Source organism: Phaenicophaeus curvirostris, chromosome 12, assembly GCF_032191515.1.
Source record: "Phaenicophaeus curvirostris isolate KB17595 chromosome 12, BPBGC_Pcur_1.0, whole genome shotgun sequence".
Lineage (NCBI taxonomy): Eukaryota > Metazoa > Chordata > Aves > Cuculiformes > Cuculidae > Phaenicophaeus > Phaenicophaeus curvirostris.
The window spans coordinates 18,367,595-18,381,717 of record NC_091403.1 but is presented as its reverse complement, the minus strand read 5'-3'; the positions used below and the strand labels follow the sequence as shown (position 1 = coordinate 18,381,717).

Here is a 14,123-nt window from a genome sequence, read left to right as displayed (position 1 = left end):
TCGAGGAGGCTGCGCTCAGCTCCCCCGCCAGCAAGGGTTAATTCAAGAGGAGAAATTGGCCTTCTGCCTATTCCCACGGCACAGGTGTGAAGGGTTAAATAGGGGCAAGGAGACCTCACCAGGCTGGAGGCAGGAGTCATGGGGGGGTAATTTTTCGGAGCCTTTCCAGCCCCCCCGGCCTGGAGGCAGGTGAGTTGGGGCCGTGGGGAGATATTGCCTATGGGATGATGCCTCAGGCTGCAGTGGGGCTTGGGGGACGCTGAAGGTTTCCCCTGCCTGTGCTCAGCCCCACACACAGGAGCGAGCCGGGAGAACTGGAGATGCTGGGGAGGGTCAGGCTGCTGGTGCAGGTTCAGCCTTTGGTTTACCTCGGGCAGAAAAAAGGAGGTTAATGTTGAAGGGGCTTTGCAGGGCAGCCGGGATTGCAAGGCTGCCCGAGAACCTGCTGGCCAGAAGGGCTTTGGGAACCCTCCGGGGCAGTGCCATTGCTTGTTGCTCTCTGATACCATGCGTAGGTTATCAGATTTTTCACCTTGCGCCTTGGATGTATAAATAGCCTGAGCGAAGGGTAGAGGCATGGTTCGCTCCAGGTGCTGGAACTGCCACCTCTGAGAAGAAATAGGAGTGTTGGTGCTGTGAAAGTGATTTGCACTAGGAGGGAGGGACAGTGTGAGTGTGGGCACCAGTGGGATCAGGTCTCGCTGCTGGTTGGCAAAGCCGAGGCTCTGCTGCCTCTCTCTGCTTGTCCCTAGCCCAGCTACCTCGCGAGCAGTCGCCATCCACGGTCTTTCCCCTGCAAACGCCCTTTCCAGACAGCAACTCTACCTGCTTGCTTGCAGCACGGGACCAGTGTGACAGCCCTTTCTCCCACAGCCCGCACTGTTCTCCGTGGTCTCAGCCCACTGGGGGAGCATGGGGCTGAGCAGTTCATGCATTTTCAGGAGCAGCCCCAGTCCACAGATCTGCTCCCTCTCCTCTCTCCCTCCATCTCCCCCTCCTCTGCACCACCTACCGGAGCTCTTGCTCTGAAATGATATCCCTTTGCATCCCCATCCCAGCCCTCCTGCCAGCCTTAACCCTCTCCTCGCTGCTCTGCCACTTGCAGCAGCCCTGACCTGACCTTCATGCTTGCTGGAGACGTCGATGGAGCAGTGGCTTGGCTCTGCCTCCAGCCACCCCTCCGACATGGGGGTTGTGTGACCTTACCGGGGCTGCCAGCACTGCCCAATCCATCCCACCCCAAACCCATCCCAGTCCCACGCCAGCACCACAGCCCAAACCTTCATTCGACCTCCTTCCTCCACATCCATTCTCCCGGTTTCAAGTGCATATCTTGTCCCTCTCCTGGACCTCTTGTAAACAGAAATGGCCAGTCACAGCCACTGCATGTCCCAAGTGCTTTGGAGCTGGGGGCAGCCTTGCTGTCCTGGTGCACGAAGCTCAGCCCTCCGCCCATCCCAGCAGCGCATGCTGGGCCTTGGTGGGACCAGATATCAGGGTTGGCCGTGTCTGCTCACCTGCTGCTCCTGGCTCCATCCTGGAGAACCTTGGCTTGGTAGCTTAATACCATGGAGGAGAGGTGATCTCTGAACTCTTAGCCTAGCAAGGCTGATGAGCAAGGCAAAGAGAGAAATTTTGCCCTAGGCTAAATCCTCCTGGTCTTCCTACAGAAGCTGGGGTAGTTTTCCCCACATCCAGAGCCTTCCTCTCCCTCCCTTGCCGCTTTGGGATGGGGACAGACTCCCTGAGGGCAGCTCTGTCCCTGGTAGGGACTTAGCGAAGGGAGCTTCGCCCCTTCACTTGGCTATAAGCCCCCAGCCCACGACTCAGAGCTGGCAGGGCTGCAGGTGGTGGCACCAGGTTCTCAGGCAGCCCCAGCTTTCTGTGAGGGATGGGCATGAAACAGCTGGAGGAGACAGTGGAGCTGAGTTTACAGCACATGGGGGGCAGTCAGGTTTTCCAGGCTTTTTTTTGTGGAGAGTTTAATTAAAAGTAAGAAGGTTTTACTTCTGTAATACCGTACCATGCTGCAGCTACTCTACACCTATAACGTAATTGCACTGTGATACCTCTAATTACCACTGTTTCGTATCACTGGAAGGTTAAAAGCACGACTGAATGACTTACTCTTTCTTTCATTTCCTACTTAATGCAGTCCCTGTAATGATGCTGGAGCTTGTACTGCTTGTTGTATGTAACAAGTATAAAATCCTGTAACCTGAGGTTTTATTTCAGGGGCTGATAGATCACTTTATAATAACGCCACAATTATGGTGTAATTATAGTGTAATTACTGTTGCTGGATTATAAAGCACAACTGAAGGTATTGTGGTTCGATGAGGATTAATTCACCCCATCAGATGCTGCTTCGTGTGTGGCGTTGTCACCGGGGAGCGATGGGCCTGGGTGTGTTGGTTGGCTCGTGAGTGCTGTGCCAGCCTGAGGGTGACACCTGTGTCAGGGCTAGAGCTTGGACCTCATCCCCTCAAGGCAGGGGAGAGCGTGTTTGCAACAGCCGCACCTCTGTAATAAATGTCCTGGTGGAAAATGTGACTCCAACACCATTTTTGCAAAGCTTCAGATGTGGAAACGGCTGGTGAGACGCTTCTCCGTGTCACCTCAGCTGAGGGTCAGCCAGCCCTTGGGTCCCCCCTTGGCTTGGGCAGTGCTGGAGTGGATGTTAGTGGTGCTGTTGGCTTGTATGGCCTCTCCTCCCACGGTACAGCCTAACGTGAGCTCGTTGTGCTCGACACTGGCCATTGGCACAGTGATTTGGAGCCAGCAACAAGAGGGCACAGCTGGCACTGCAACTCATGGCATGGCGAGGGAGAGCATTTGCCCAGCTCTCAGACATATCCAGTGCACTGAGTCGGCAGCTCTCCTCTGTTCCCTACTAAAACCTGGGAAGAGAAGGGAGCAGGGTTATCCCAGCACGAGTAGAAATGGCTTTTGGTGGGGGAAGAGCCAGAAGAGCTGATCGCGTAGTTGGGAAGGCTGGGAGGAGAGAAAAGAGGGCTACAAATGATTAATGCAAATCAAACAACCCAAGAAAAATAAAGGGAGAAAGCAACTTGAAGGCCACGGCCTCAATTTTCTGCCAAGTCAACTTTTTGCCCCTTCTCTCACTTCTCCCAGGGGAGTAAAAATCAGAGCTTTGTGGAGGGGAATGGCTGCGTGGAGAGAGATCATAGAATCATAGAATAACCAGGTTGGAAGAGACCCACCGGATCACCGAGTCCAACCGTTCCTATCAAACACTAAACATTGTCCCTTAGCACCTCGTCCACCTGTCCCTTAAAGACCTCCAGGGAAGGTGACTCAACCCCCTCCCTGGGCAGCCTGTTCCAGTTCCCAATGACCCTTTCTGTGAAGAATTTTTTCCTAATGCTCCCTGTGACCCTGGCTGGGGACGTGGCTCACGAACAGCCAGTCTTGGTGGCTGCTGGAATCTGCAGCCTTTGGGACAGTGTCAGGGAACGTGTGATGCAGGGAGGAGGGTCTGAGAATGGGACTGGCTTGAGGAAGGGGAGAAGCAGCAGCTGTGGCCGCCTCAGTGCTTCTTCAGCTCCAGGAGTGGTGGCAGTAGAGCTTCTATTCCCCCTTGGCACAGTGAGCCAGGGGAAGAACAGGTCGCACAAAGGTGGCCCCGTCTGAGCAGGCAGTGTTAATTGTCAGCTTGATGCAGGCAATTGAATAAATGCTAATAAATGCCACAGAGCGCTTCATCTCCTCGTTAGCTCGGGCAGGGCATGTGAGGCTGCCTCCATCCCTGAGAGCAGCAGGTCACGGCGACTGGCTCGGGAAGAGCCCAGCTTGAATGGACACCCCGCACTGCTGGTGCAAGTGGTTGTGCTGGGGTGAGCTCCAGGTGATTCCCACCTTCTGGGAGCAGAGAGCCCACCTGGACCATACCTTGCCCAGCCAGGAGGATGCACAGAGTGTGCTGATCCATGGCAGCAGCACGGCCGTGTTGGGGTATGAGGCCCTGGTATGAGGCCCACAAGTGGCTCTGGCCTTGACAGCAACTTGCTCACCATCCCTTGCCCTCTGCGGCCACGTGCCCCATGCAAATAGCATCTCCTAACAGAGCATGGAACTGGGATAGGCAGCAGGTCATAACTGTTGGATCTGTTAAAGCGAGTCTAGAGGAGGCCACGAAGATGATCTGAGGACTGGAGAACCTCCCATCCGAGGACTGGATGAGAGAGTTGGGGTTGTTCAGCCTGGAGAAGTGAAGGCTCAGCGGAGAACTTAGAGCAGCTTCTGATACTGAAAGGGATTCCAGGAAAGCTGGGGAGGGGCTCTTGATTTGGCAGTGCAGGGGTAGGGTGAGGGGCAATGGTTTTCACCTGAAAGAGGGGAGATTGAGATGAGATCTTAGGAAGAAATGGTTTCCTGTGGGGATGGGGAGGCCCTGGCCCAGGTTGCCCAGAGCAGTGGTGGCTGCCCCATCCCTGGAGGTGTTCAAGGCCAGGTTGGATGGGGCTTGGAGTAACCTGAAAAATCCTTATGGCAGGGGGTTGCACCTTGACGATCTTTAAGGTCCATTCTGACCCAAACCATTCTATGATCCCTCTCACAGGGAGCTTGGCTTGGTTTCACTCATTCTCCTGGTTAAGCATAGAAATGGCTTCTGTTTAGCAGTCCTGCATGTTTTCTTCCATATTTTTTTCCCCTGTGTGTCTACAAGCTGGTCAGCCTTTTGATGCCCAGGGCATCCTGCAGTGGACATGTGTCCCCATGTGGACATGAGGCTGAGAGAGCTGGGGTTGTTTAGCCTGGAGAAGAGGAGGCTGAGGGGAGACCTCATTGCTCTCTACAACTACCTGAAGGGAGGTTGTGGAGAGGAGGGATCTGGGCTCTTCTCCCAAGTGACAGGGGACAGGACGAGAGAGAATGGCCTCAAGCTCCACCAGGGGAGATTTAGGCTGGACATTAGGAAAAAATTTTTCACAGAAAGGGTCATTGGGCACTGGCAGAGGCTGCCCAGGGAGGTGGTTGAGTCACCTTCCCTGGAGGTGTTTAAGGGACGGGTGCACGAGGTGCTAAGGGGCATGGTTTAGTGTTTGATAGGAATGGTTGGACTCGATGATCCGTGGGTCTCTTCCAACCTGGTTATTCTATGATTCTATGACTTCTCTGGGCTCCAGAGGAGGACCCAGGTGTCCTGGTCAGAGGCCAAAGGCTTTGCCTACTGAAGATCTCCTCTCCCTTGTCTCAGGGCCGGGGTCGGTGTCATGAGCTGGTGGCAATCCTGCGGGTGAGCCGGAGGGTCCCTGCAGGGAGTGGGGACGGGCTGCAGGACTGAGCTGAGCCTCCTGGGATGCGATTCCTGTGGCCCAACAACAGCCGAGCGGTGTTCAAATGGCAACCTACCCTCCAGGAGCCACTGGGCTGGGCTGATCCCCAGGGGGCCAGGTTGGCCGCTGCTCCCTGAAGGATGTACCCGTGAGCACCCTGCCCTTGCCGCTGGTGCTCAAGGTGCAGCCCAGTCCTGCCACCCTGCTGAGCCGTCGCTCCCCTGGCAGCCCTTTCCCCTCTGCCACCCCACAGCGCTCAGTGGGACCCACAATTTTTTTTTTGTCATTTCCATTTCATTTCTTTATCAGAATGCGAATCATTAAATACCACTCCTGTAATTACATTTAATTTCATAACCAGCACCTTAATTGGATTGGTCTCTGATGGGGAATTCTCGTAGGAGGGAGAAGCAGAAATATTTTGACGTGATCTATTCTTTCAGCTCTTTGTTTGGATTTGAGATGTCGAGTGTGAAATGGGAAACAACTGATTTAGACCTCAGAGGCAACCTGGGGGTGGTGAGTGAAGTCTGAGCACTCTCGGAGGCTCTTCCCTCTGCGCAGGCACGTGGACAAACCTCTCACTCCCGTACCCGAACCCAGCCTTTCCTCACTGCCCCTTTGGACTGAGGGCAGCTAAACTGATGTGGTCTAAACTCAGACATGAGCCTGGGGAGCCAGGGAGGGCATTACAGGCGAGCAATGGCCTGGTGGCTGGCCCCTACCCCAGCTCTGCTGGCGTGTGGCTTGTGCCTTGTACCACAGAGCAGGGCACAGCCACGAGGATTAGGTGGAACAATGAATGGCAAGCTGTAGCCTTGCTTTAAATGAACACGTGCTGCAGGAGCCAGAGGAAGGAGAGGAATTAGGGCCGTGGGAGTGAGCAGTTTGAAAACCTCCTTGCCTGGCCCCTACTGGGGGAGCAGCCTGGCGTGGCTCTGCAAGCTCCCAGTGGGTCCGAGGTTGCTGCCAGGAGCTCAGGGGCACTGAATAGGGCACCTTTTTTCTGTGGGAATCACACAGGCAAGGGCCCGCCGGCATCCCAAGCTTGGAGAGGGACTCCAGCCCCTCTGTGCCCAGATCGTTCCAGCTGCCAAGGGTAGCAGGTCCTGCGGGTCCCCAGTGTCCCCCAGCTCAGCCAGGGCTGTGCTGTGCCATGGGTGCCCCACGGGGCTGTCGCTTTGGGCTTGAGCTACAGTTGGCTCTGGGAAACATGGAATTGCGCTGCCATTTAGGTGCTGCCATTAAACTGATTTGTGTTCAGCCTGTTTATCTTTTTCAATGGGTAACGGTGCAGAAGCTGAACCGAAATGGAAACCCTGGACTTGCATTTCCAATTTAATTTCTATGCACTGTATTTCCCTGTGATTACTTTTGTTCTCACACACAGCCCAGAGTGCAGTCTCTGTATTATTATCAACATAACTGGGGAGAAGGAGGAAGGGGCGGAAAACATCTCTTTCAGCTCAAGCAAAACACAACAAAACCACCCCAAAGCAGCCCTCTGTTGCGGGCAGCGGGGGAACCGCTCCATCCCCACAGTGGGTTCCTCCTTTTCCTCTGTGCCCACAGGCTCAGTGCGATCACCTGCTGGAAGACAGAAAAGACCAGGGAACAGCGTGGCTCCCCGCTGCATGGCTGAGGCTGCCGGCATGCTGACAGCCCTTACCATAGGCATTAAACCGATTGTGCTCCTCTCCCCTGCTCCAGCTGCTACGCAGCCTGCTCTGCACCGAGCCCTTCTCCAGCACGATGCTGTGGGGTGGCACTGTGCCCCTGGGGTGCGTTCCCAAAGATCTGCTGGGGCACAGCACATGCGGCTGGTGCCAGCTCAGCTTGGGGTGCAATCCCTGCCAGTGAAATCAGTGCATTTGATTTCATGAAATTGCTTTGAAACACCCTGGAGTTCCCAGTGTTTTGTCTTCTCCTCTCAAGCAGCTTTTTCCTTCTTACCTGGGGGATCATAGAATCACCAGGTTGGAAGAGACCCACCGGATCATTGAGTCCAACCATTCCTATCAAACACTAACCCATGTTCCTCAGCGCCTCGTCCACCCGTCCCTTAAACACCTCTAGGGAAGGTGACTCAACCACCTCCCTGGGCAGCCTCTGCCAGCACCCAGTGACCCTTTCTGTGAAAATTTTTTTTCTAATGTCCAGCCTAAATCTCCCCTGGTGGAGCTTGAGGCCATTCCCTCTCGTCCTGTCCCCTGTCACTTGGGAGAAGAGCCCAGCTCCCTCTTCTCCACAACCTCCTGTCAGGTAGTTGTAGAGAGCAATGAGGTCTCCCCTCAGCCTCCTCTTCTCCAGGCTGAACATCCCCAGCTCTCTCAGCCGTTCCTCATAAGGCCTGTTCTCCAGCCCCCTCACCAGCTTTGTTGCTCTTCTCTGGACTCGCTTCAGAGCCTCAACATCCTTCTTGTGGTGAGGGGCCCAGAACTGAACACAGGATTCGAGGAGCGGTCTCACCAGTGCTGAGTACAGAGGGACAATAACCTCCCTGGCCCTGCTGGCCATGCTGTTTCTGATCCAAGCCAAGATGCACTTGGCCTTCTTGGCCACCTGGGCCACTGGTGGATGTTGGAGCTTTGGGTGCTGTGCCTGGACCCCAGAAGCTCTGTGCACAGCCCCTATACCTGCGGAGGACACAACACCTGGAGCCCAAATCCTGGCCAGGTCAGGTCCCACAGCACCTCCCCACCACAGGGATTTAAACTCGAAGAACTGGTGAGGCCGTTGCCTCTCATTGCCAGCCACTCACACCCACAGCTCTGCCCGGCTCCGTCGGTCCGGCTGGCTGTGGGAGAGGCAGGCTCAGCCGTGGCTCAGCACAGTTTGTTTTTATCTAATCTATTTTGTTGTTGAATGAAACAATAACAGCAAATACAGGCCCTGAAGACAATCCATAAATAATGCAAAAATCAAACAAGCAAGAAAGGGGGAAAGAAAAAAGAATTATACATGTAAACCGGCACAGAGGAAGCCAGGCTGGGGAAAGGAATCTTCTCTCCCCATTTGCCATCACTTGTGCTTTCTTTGACTCACTTTTTTCTCCACTTCTCTCTTTCTAGAAATTCCTGCGGCACTAGATTTGTTATTATGTGGACAAAACTCAATAATAACTGGGAGGTGGGGAGAGAGAGAGGTCTGGCTTGCGGGAAGGAGTCAGGAAAGGAGGTTGGGTAGAGAGGATTAGAGCCTTCGTTTCTCGAAGCTCCTTGAAACACATCTGAGCCCACCGTCCTGCTCTGCCTTTGTGTCCCCATGGGAGGTAGGGCAGGGACATCTCTGCTGATGCCACCCAGTGCTGGTGGAGCTCTTGGTCCTAGCAGCACAGCCCGTGAGTGCCCTTGCTGGCAATATGTAATCCCAGAGCCATCGTCGCTGGGCTGGACTGCAGTGGGACTCTCCCCAAAAGCTTCTGAGGCTGCTTATTTTAGGCAGCAGTTTAAAAATACCAAGGCTGGTCCTAAAGGGAGGTAAATCAGCAGGTTTCCCTGGAGTCAGCGAAGTGGCCGGGTTTGTGTCCTCTGAAGTCCTCTTGCTATTGTCCCAAAGGTTTCCAAGGGAAGATGCGGCGCTCTGGAGCAGCTCTTTTTCCATGTTAGGTATCCTGTTGTAGGGGTGTTTAAGAGATGTGGCATGGGAACTGAAGTGGTGCCGTAAGTACAGTCTGAGCTTAAATTAACTGTGAGGAGCGTTGCCAGTCCCTGGCTCTGTATTACTGCAGGCTCAGGATGCGCTTTGCTGTTCCCCGCTTGCTGTTTTGGACTTTGATTTGAGGCAATGGGGACACAGCAGCTTGGGCTCATGGCTGTTAGAGGGGGTCACATCACAAAGCTTCAGCTGTGTCCGCTTATGGAGAGAGGTTGCTCATGGGGCCAGGGTGTTGGGCTGGTTTGGTATTTGCTTTCGTGCTGAGCCAGCCGTGGGTAAAGGAGGGCAGAAGGCCTTGGGGTTCTCCCTTGTCTCTGCTTGTGGTCCGAGTTTTCTGCTGCTGGAGCTGCTGGATGCTGAACAGAGCTCCAGGGCGCTGCAGAGCCTTTGGGCAGAGGCTGATGGCTGGAGGGGATGGGATGTCCCCAGGTAGGGAACAACTCATCTTGGTGCCAGATGTTCTCCCTGGGCCCTTCATGGTGCCCCCAGCTGTGGTTGGTTCATCGGGATCACTTGTCACGTTGACTGACCTGCCTGGCTGTGGGGACGCTGGCGCTGGCCCTGGCACAGGGACCATCCTTAGGGGCTGGTGCCTGGGTCTGGGGATGTGAGAAGCCACTGGTCACCGCACCTGGCATTGAGGTGAAACCGTACAGAACTGCCATCTGCTCCTGATCTGAAGGAAACATGCACTGGCAGCGGGGTGACTTTGTACCAGCCGCTTTGATGCTGCGTCGGGTGGAGTCCTGCCCCCGGCAGAAGCACAGGGTTTCGCACAGGCACCATACAGCTGCTCTCCAGCTGATTCAGCAGCACCGCGACACCGTGCTGAGCTGCACAGAGCAGCCCCGGGGCCCTGCAGGACGGCCGAGCGCATGGGTGTTCAGGTACCGCTTGAATTTGTTCGCAGGAAAATACAGTCCTCCCTCCAGTGTCACAAGAAAGGGCAGCTGCCAGCCACAATGGAGCTGTGCTGGGACAAGGCAGACTTTAACCTGTGTGCGCAGGAACGGGACAGTGGCCCAGGCTCTGGCAGCTGGCAATGCTCTGCTCTTCCCAAAGGGCATTTGCAGGTGCTGCCTCAGGACCAGCCTTGTGCCAGCGCGCCTTGGGCACATTGAGGCAGAGCACAGGGGATGGCTCGTGACCTTGGCGGCTCTCCCAGAGGACACTCATTGGACTGCTCTTTGATACCTCTGGTGCAAGTGTTTCCATAGCCATAAGAAGATCCTGGTTTTTTTCCGTCCTCCTTTCACAGCTACGGACAGTGAAGAAAAAAACCTCTACAGAGACCCTCGTGCAATACTGAAGCCTCCTCTGCACAGCACTTGCTCATCACTCGAGCCTCTGCTGAGCTGGTGGCCTTTGGGTGAGCATCTAAAACATCCTGGTGACCCAGCCCATGTCCTCAGAGACAGGAATCCCAGGATGATTTGCCAAAATAAAGGAAGAAGAAGGTGAAACCCCATTGAACATCTGGTACATGTTCTTCCCCACATCGCAGCCCCACACCATCCTCCTGCTGACCCAGCCCGAAACATCTCTGCTGCTGGAGTCCCAAGACCAACCCTTGGGAGATTTTCCCCCAGCAAACGCAGCTCTCCTGTTTTGTCTTACCAGCAGAAAACCATCCCTTCATCCTCCTGGCTTGCCTAACATGGGAAGCATTGAATGACCAACCAGCAGTGGCTGCGGCAGCGGTGGGCCAGCCCACATCCCAGCCACCACAGTCGATGAGTAGCGGAGCAGGGCTGGCTCCGAGCCTGAGCTCCACAGTGTGCTGCACCCTTATTCTCCTCATTTATCTCTTGCTAGCTCAGGGCTTTACACACCCAGCATCCACAGCTGCCTTTGCAATTACTTATTGATCACTTGTCAGGATGTTTTCTTTGCTGATGGGGCACTGAAGCATGTGTAGCCAAAGAAAGAGAAAAGATGTTAAAAACAAAGGAGCAAAGGTGTGAGGAGGGTGAGTAGCTCTTGCACAGATGTGATTGCAGCAAGAAACAGCCTCAGCAGAAACTGCTCTGAGCTCCAGCATCCTGCAGACCTGACGGAGACCTCAGCACTCTCCAGGTTGGCTCTGGACCATTGCTGGTTGTCCCCTCGCCATGTGTAACTGTCCCTGCATGGGCTCGAGCAGATCCACAGGGGACAGCTGGGCCAAAGCCCCCTTCCAGCATCCTGGCCCGTCAGCCCACTCTCTTGTGCATCCCTCTCCACTTTCTTCTGCTTTTCTTGCCCTTCAGCTTGGTGCTTCGCTGGCTTAATACCTGTGGTGCTGAGGGCACCACGCCTTGGGTGAAGAGCCCTTTGGGTGGCAGAGCCCCTCGCCGCAGGGAAATGCCATTGCAGGGCAGTCCTGCAGGCCGGCTGCGGGGATATCTGGTGCCAGGCAGGCGGTTTCAGTGCCGGAAGGGGATTTGCATCTTAAATACTTCTTCATGCTCTTTTACAGCCTGAGAGCAACTGCCAGAGCAGATCGGGTTGCGGCACACCTATTCCAGGCTCCCATCTCGGAGCAGCTGAAAGCAGATACTTCAGAAAGCTGAGCAAAAGCTCCTAGCTGAGAGTCACGCCTTGACGTGGGTGAAGGGGAGCCGGTGACCGGGGGCAGCTTGTGGCTGGAGGTGGGCTGCTCTCTGGCTGGGTTCTTCGCTGTTCCCTGCTTACTTGTGTGTCCCCACTGCCCTGAAGTTGTGGAGAGGAGGGAGCTGGGCTCTTCTCCCAAGTCACAGGGCACAGGACGACAGGGAATGGCCTCAAGCTCCACCAGGGGAGGTTCAGACTGAACATTAGGAAAAAACTTTTCATGGAAAGGGCCATTGGGCACTGGCAGAGGCTGCCCAGGGAGGTGGTTGAGTCACCTTCCCTGGAGGTGTCTCCTCTTTGGTTTCCCTTTACCCATGTGAAGCAGCACGGTCCCTGAAGGGAAACTGCTTCCTCCACCCTGTGTGCTCTGGCTCCTGTTCCCACCCACCCTCCTTTTGGGCTGGGGAGAGGAGAGCACCTACTGCTGGTGACTGTGCTCCTGGGACTGGGTGGGAAAAGAGGAGAAGGAGGGAGCAGGTGGGGCGGGGATGAGGGAAAGAATGCGAAAGGGCCCACGAAAGGGCCCACAAATGCGTGCTGGATGCAAGGGGAATGATGGAGAGAGGAGGAAATGGGCACAAATGTGTTTGGCAAATGGAAGCTTCTCCCTTTGTTTTGCTGCTTTGCAGATAGCTAGAGGAACACTTAGTGCAGAGCCCGGGGTCTGGATAAGCAACTCTTTTAGCAGCAGGAAAGGTTGTTAAATATTTATTTGTAAACCTGGAGTCTTTAGCTCTAAAATGTAGTCAAGTTCAATAAAATTTGATTTAGCTGGAGCAGCTCAGAGGAGACAAGAGCACCGACTCCTAGTGCTGTGTCTTGGCGGCTTCATGCAAAGATAGGGGTGATGGCTGATGCGCATCCATTCCCGCATCCACACTTGGGTGCCCGGTGCTGCTGGGATCAGGCTCTCCTCTGCATTCCCCACAGCAACGCTTCAAGGTCGGCTCCTGCAGGGATGGATTGGGGGGTGGATGTGCTCCCCCAGCCCTGCTGAGCCCACCGAACCCTCTCCGGCCCTGGGGATATGGCTCGCTGTGTCCTAAATTGCCTGTTGTCGTTCGATGCTCTCGAAAGCATCTGGTTCAAGGGTGAACGTCTCCCGCACGATAATTTATGGCTGCCAGGTGGGGGTTATAGCTGACTCGGGGATTTTTGCTGCTCGCTTGCTGTCAGCACGGCAGACAGATCGCTTGGAGCCGAGGAGCCCTGGCACGGCCCTGACCACTGGGCACCCCTGTGGGGTGGTGAGAGGGGACAGCAGTGATGACGGAGGGCACGGGCAAGCATGCTGCCCGCTCTTGGGGCAGGAAGGCAGTGGGAGCAAACTCAGCCCGGGCTCCATGGATTTTCACCTGGGTTTGGTTTCCCCAGGGCTCTTCTTCCCACGCTGAGGCAGACTGTGCCCGTCACAATGGAGCGAACCCCACACACGTCAGTGCTCCAGCCTGGCCCTAGGCTGTGTTTCCAGGCACAGGCTCAGAATAGCATCTTTCCTCCCAGCGCGGATCCCAGCCGGAGCCACTCAGCAGGTCTTGCTGCATTTAGCAGCAAGGCAGCGCGGCTCCAGTGCACGCATCTGTGCCTCTCAGGCTGACTCTGGCAGCTTCCCCAGGGGAAGGGCTTGTACTTTGGAGCCCTCCTCCCCAGGGTGGTGAGGACAGGGGTCAGTGGATGCCATGGCTATGGGCATGATTCTTGCTTTGGGTTGTGCTGGTTTGCTCAGTGCCCAAAGGCAGTGAGTCCGCCAACTGCTCCTTTCTTATCGATTCTTTTTTTTTTTTTTTTTTTTGTGAGAAATGAGAGCCACTTTCATGCCAGAGGGCTGCAGCTCTCCCTGGGCTGGCCTGACCTCTGCGTCATCTCCTGATCCTGCCTGGCAGCTCAGGCTGGGGCCGAGGCTGGGTGCTCTGGAGGGATGCTCGGGCATATTTCAGGGTCCTCCGCAGGATAAGTTTGGGAGGGATTCAACTTTTGGAAAGCCACTTGTGGTGTGTTGTCTCAGCTTTTACCAATGTCTTGCAGACAGCAGCTGCTGAACAGCCACTGCCGTCTCTCCCCACCCTGTGGCACTAAACCCCATCCCCAGAGTCCCTCAAGCCCATCTGAGGTGGCTGTGGCCTCTCGCCTGCCCAGCACCACGTGGCAGCAGACGTGGGACAGCCGGTGGTCTGCCCCAAATTTGTGCTGAGGTTTGGGGACAGCTGGATGGACCTCCCTAGCTTTGGGGACATCCCTAGCTTTGGGCTGAGGTTTGGGGACAGCTGGATGGCCAGCCCTAGCTTCGGCTGAGTTTTCTGCTGCAGTGTGAGTTCAGCCACTACGGGGACAAGTGTGATGGTCACTGCAAAGCCACGCTTGGGTTGTTGACCTCAGCTCACACAGAAATCACAATTTGAGTAATTTTTAGAAGGGCACCTCTTAATATCTGCCTCACCTTGAGGCATGAATATTCCTCTCTAAAACAGCCAGAGGTAAATGGGAACTAGAAGTGATTTAAAGCTCATCTTAGCCCAGAATTTTCCAGCTTATTCATTGTCTTTCTCCCGAAGCTCTTCTGTGACTTTGGCTATT

At 55.1% G+C, this 14,123-nt stretch overlaps 1 protein-coding gene across 4 annotated transcripts in view; it reads left to right on the top strand.

Moving 5' to 3' along the window:
* Nucleotides 1-14,123, top strand: part of LINGO1 (leucine rich repeat and Ig domain containing 1) — a 176,785-nt gene that overhangs the window by 157,996 nt on the left and 4,666 nt on the right. The window lies entirely within an intron of this gene.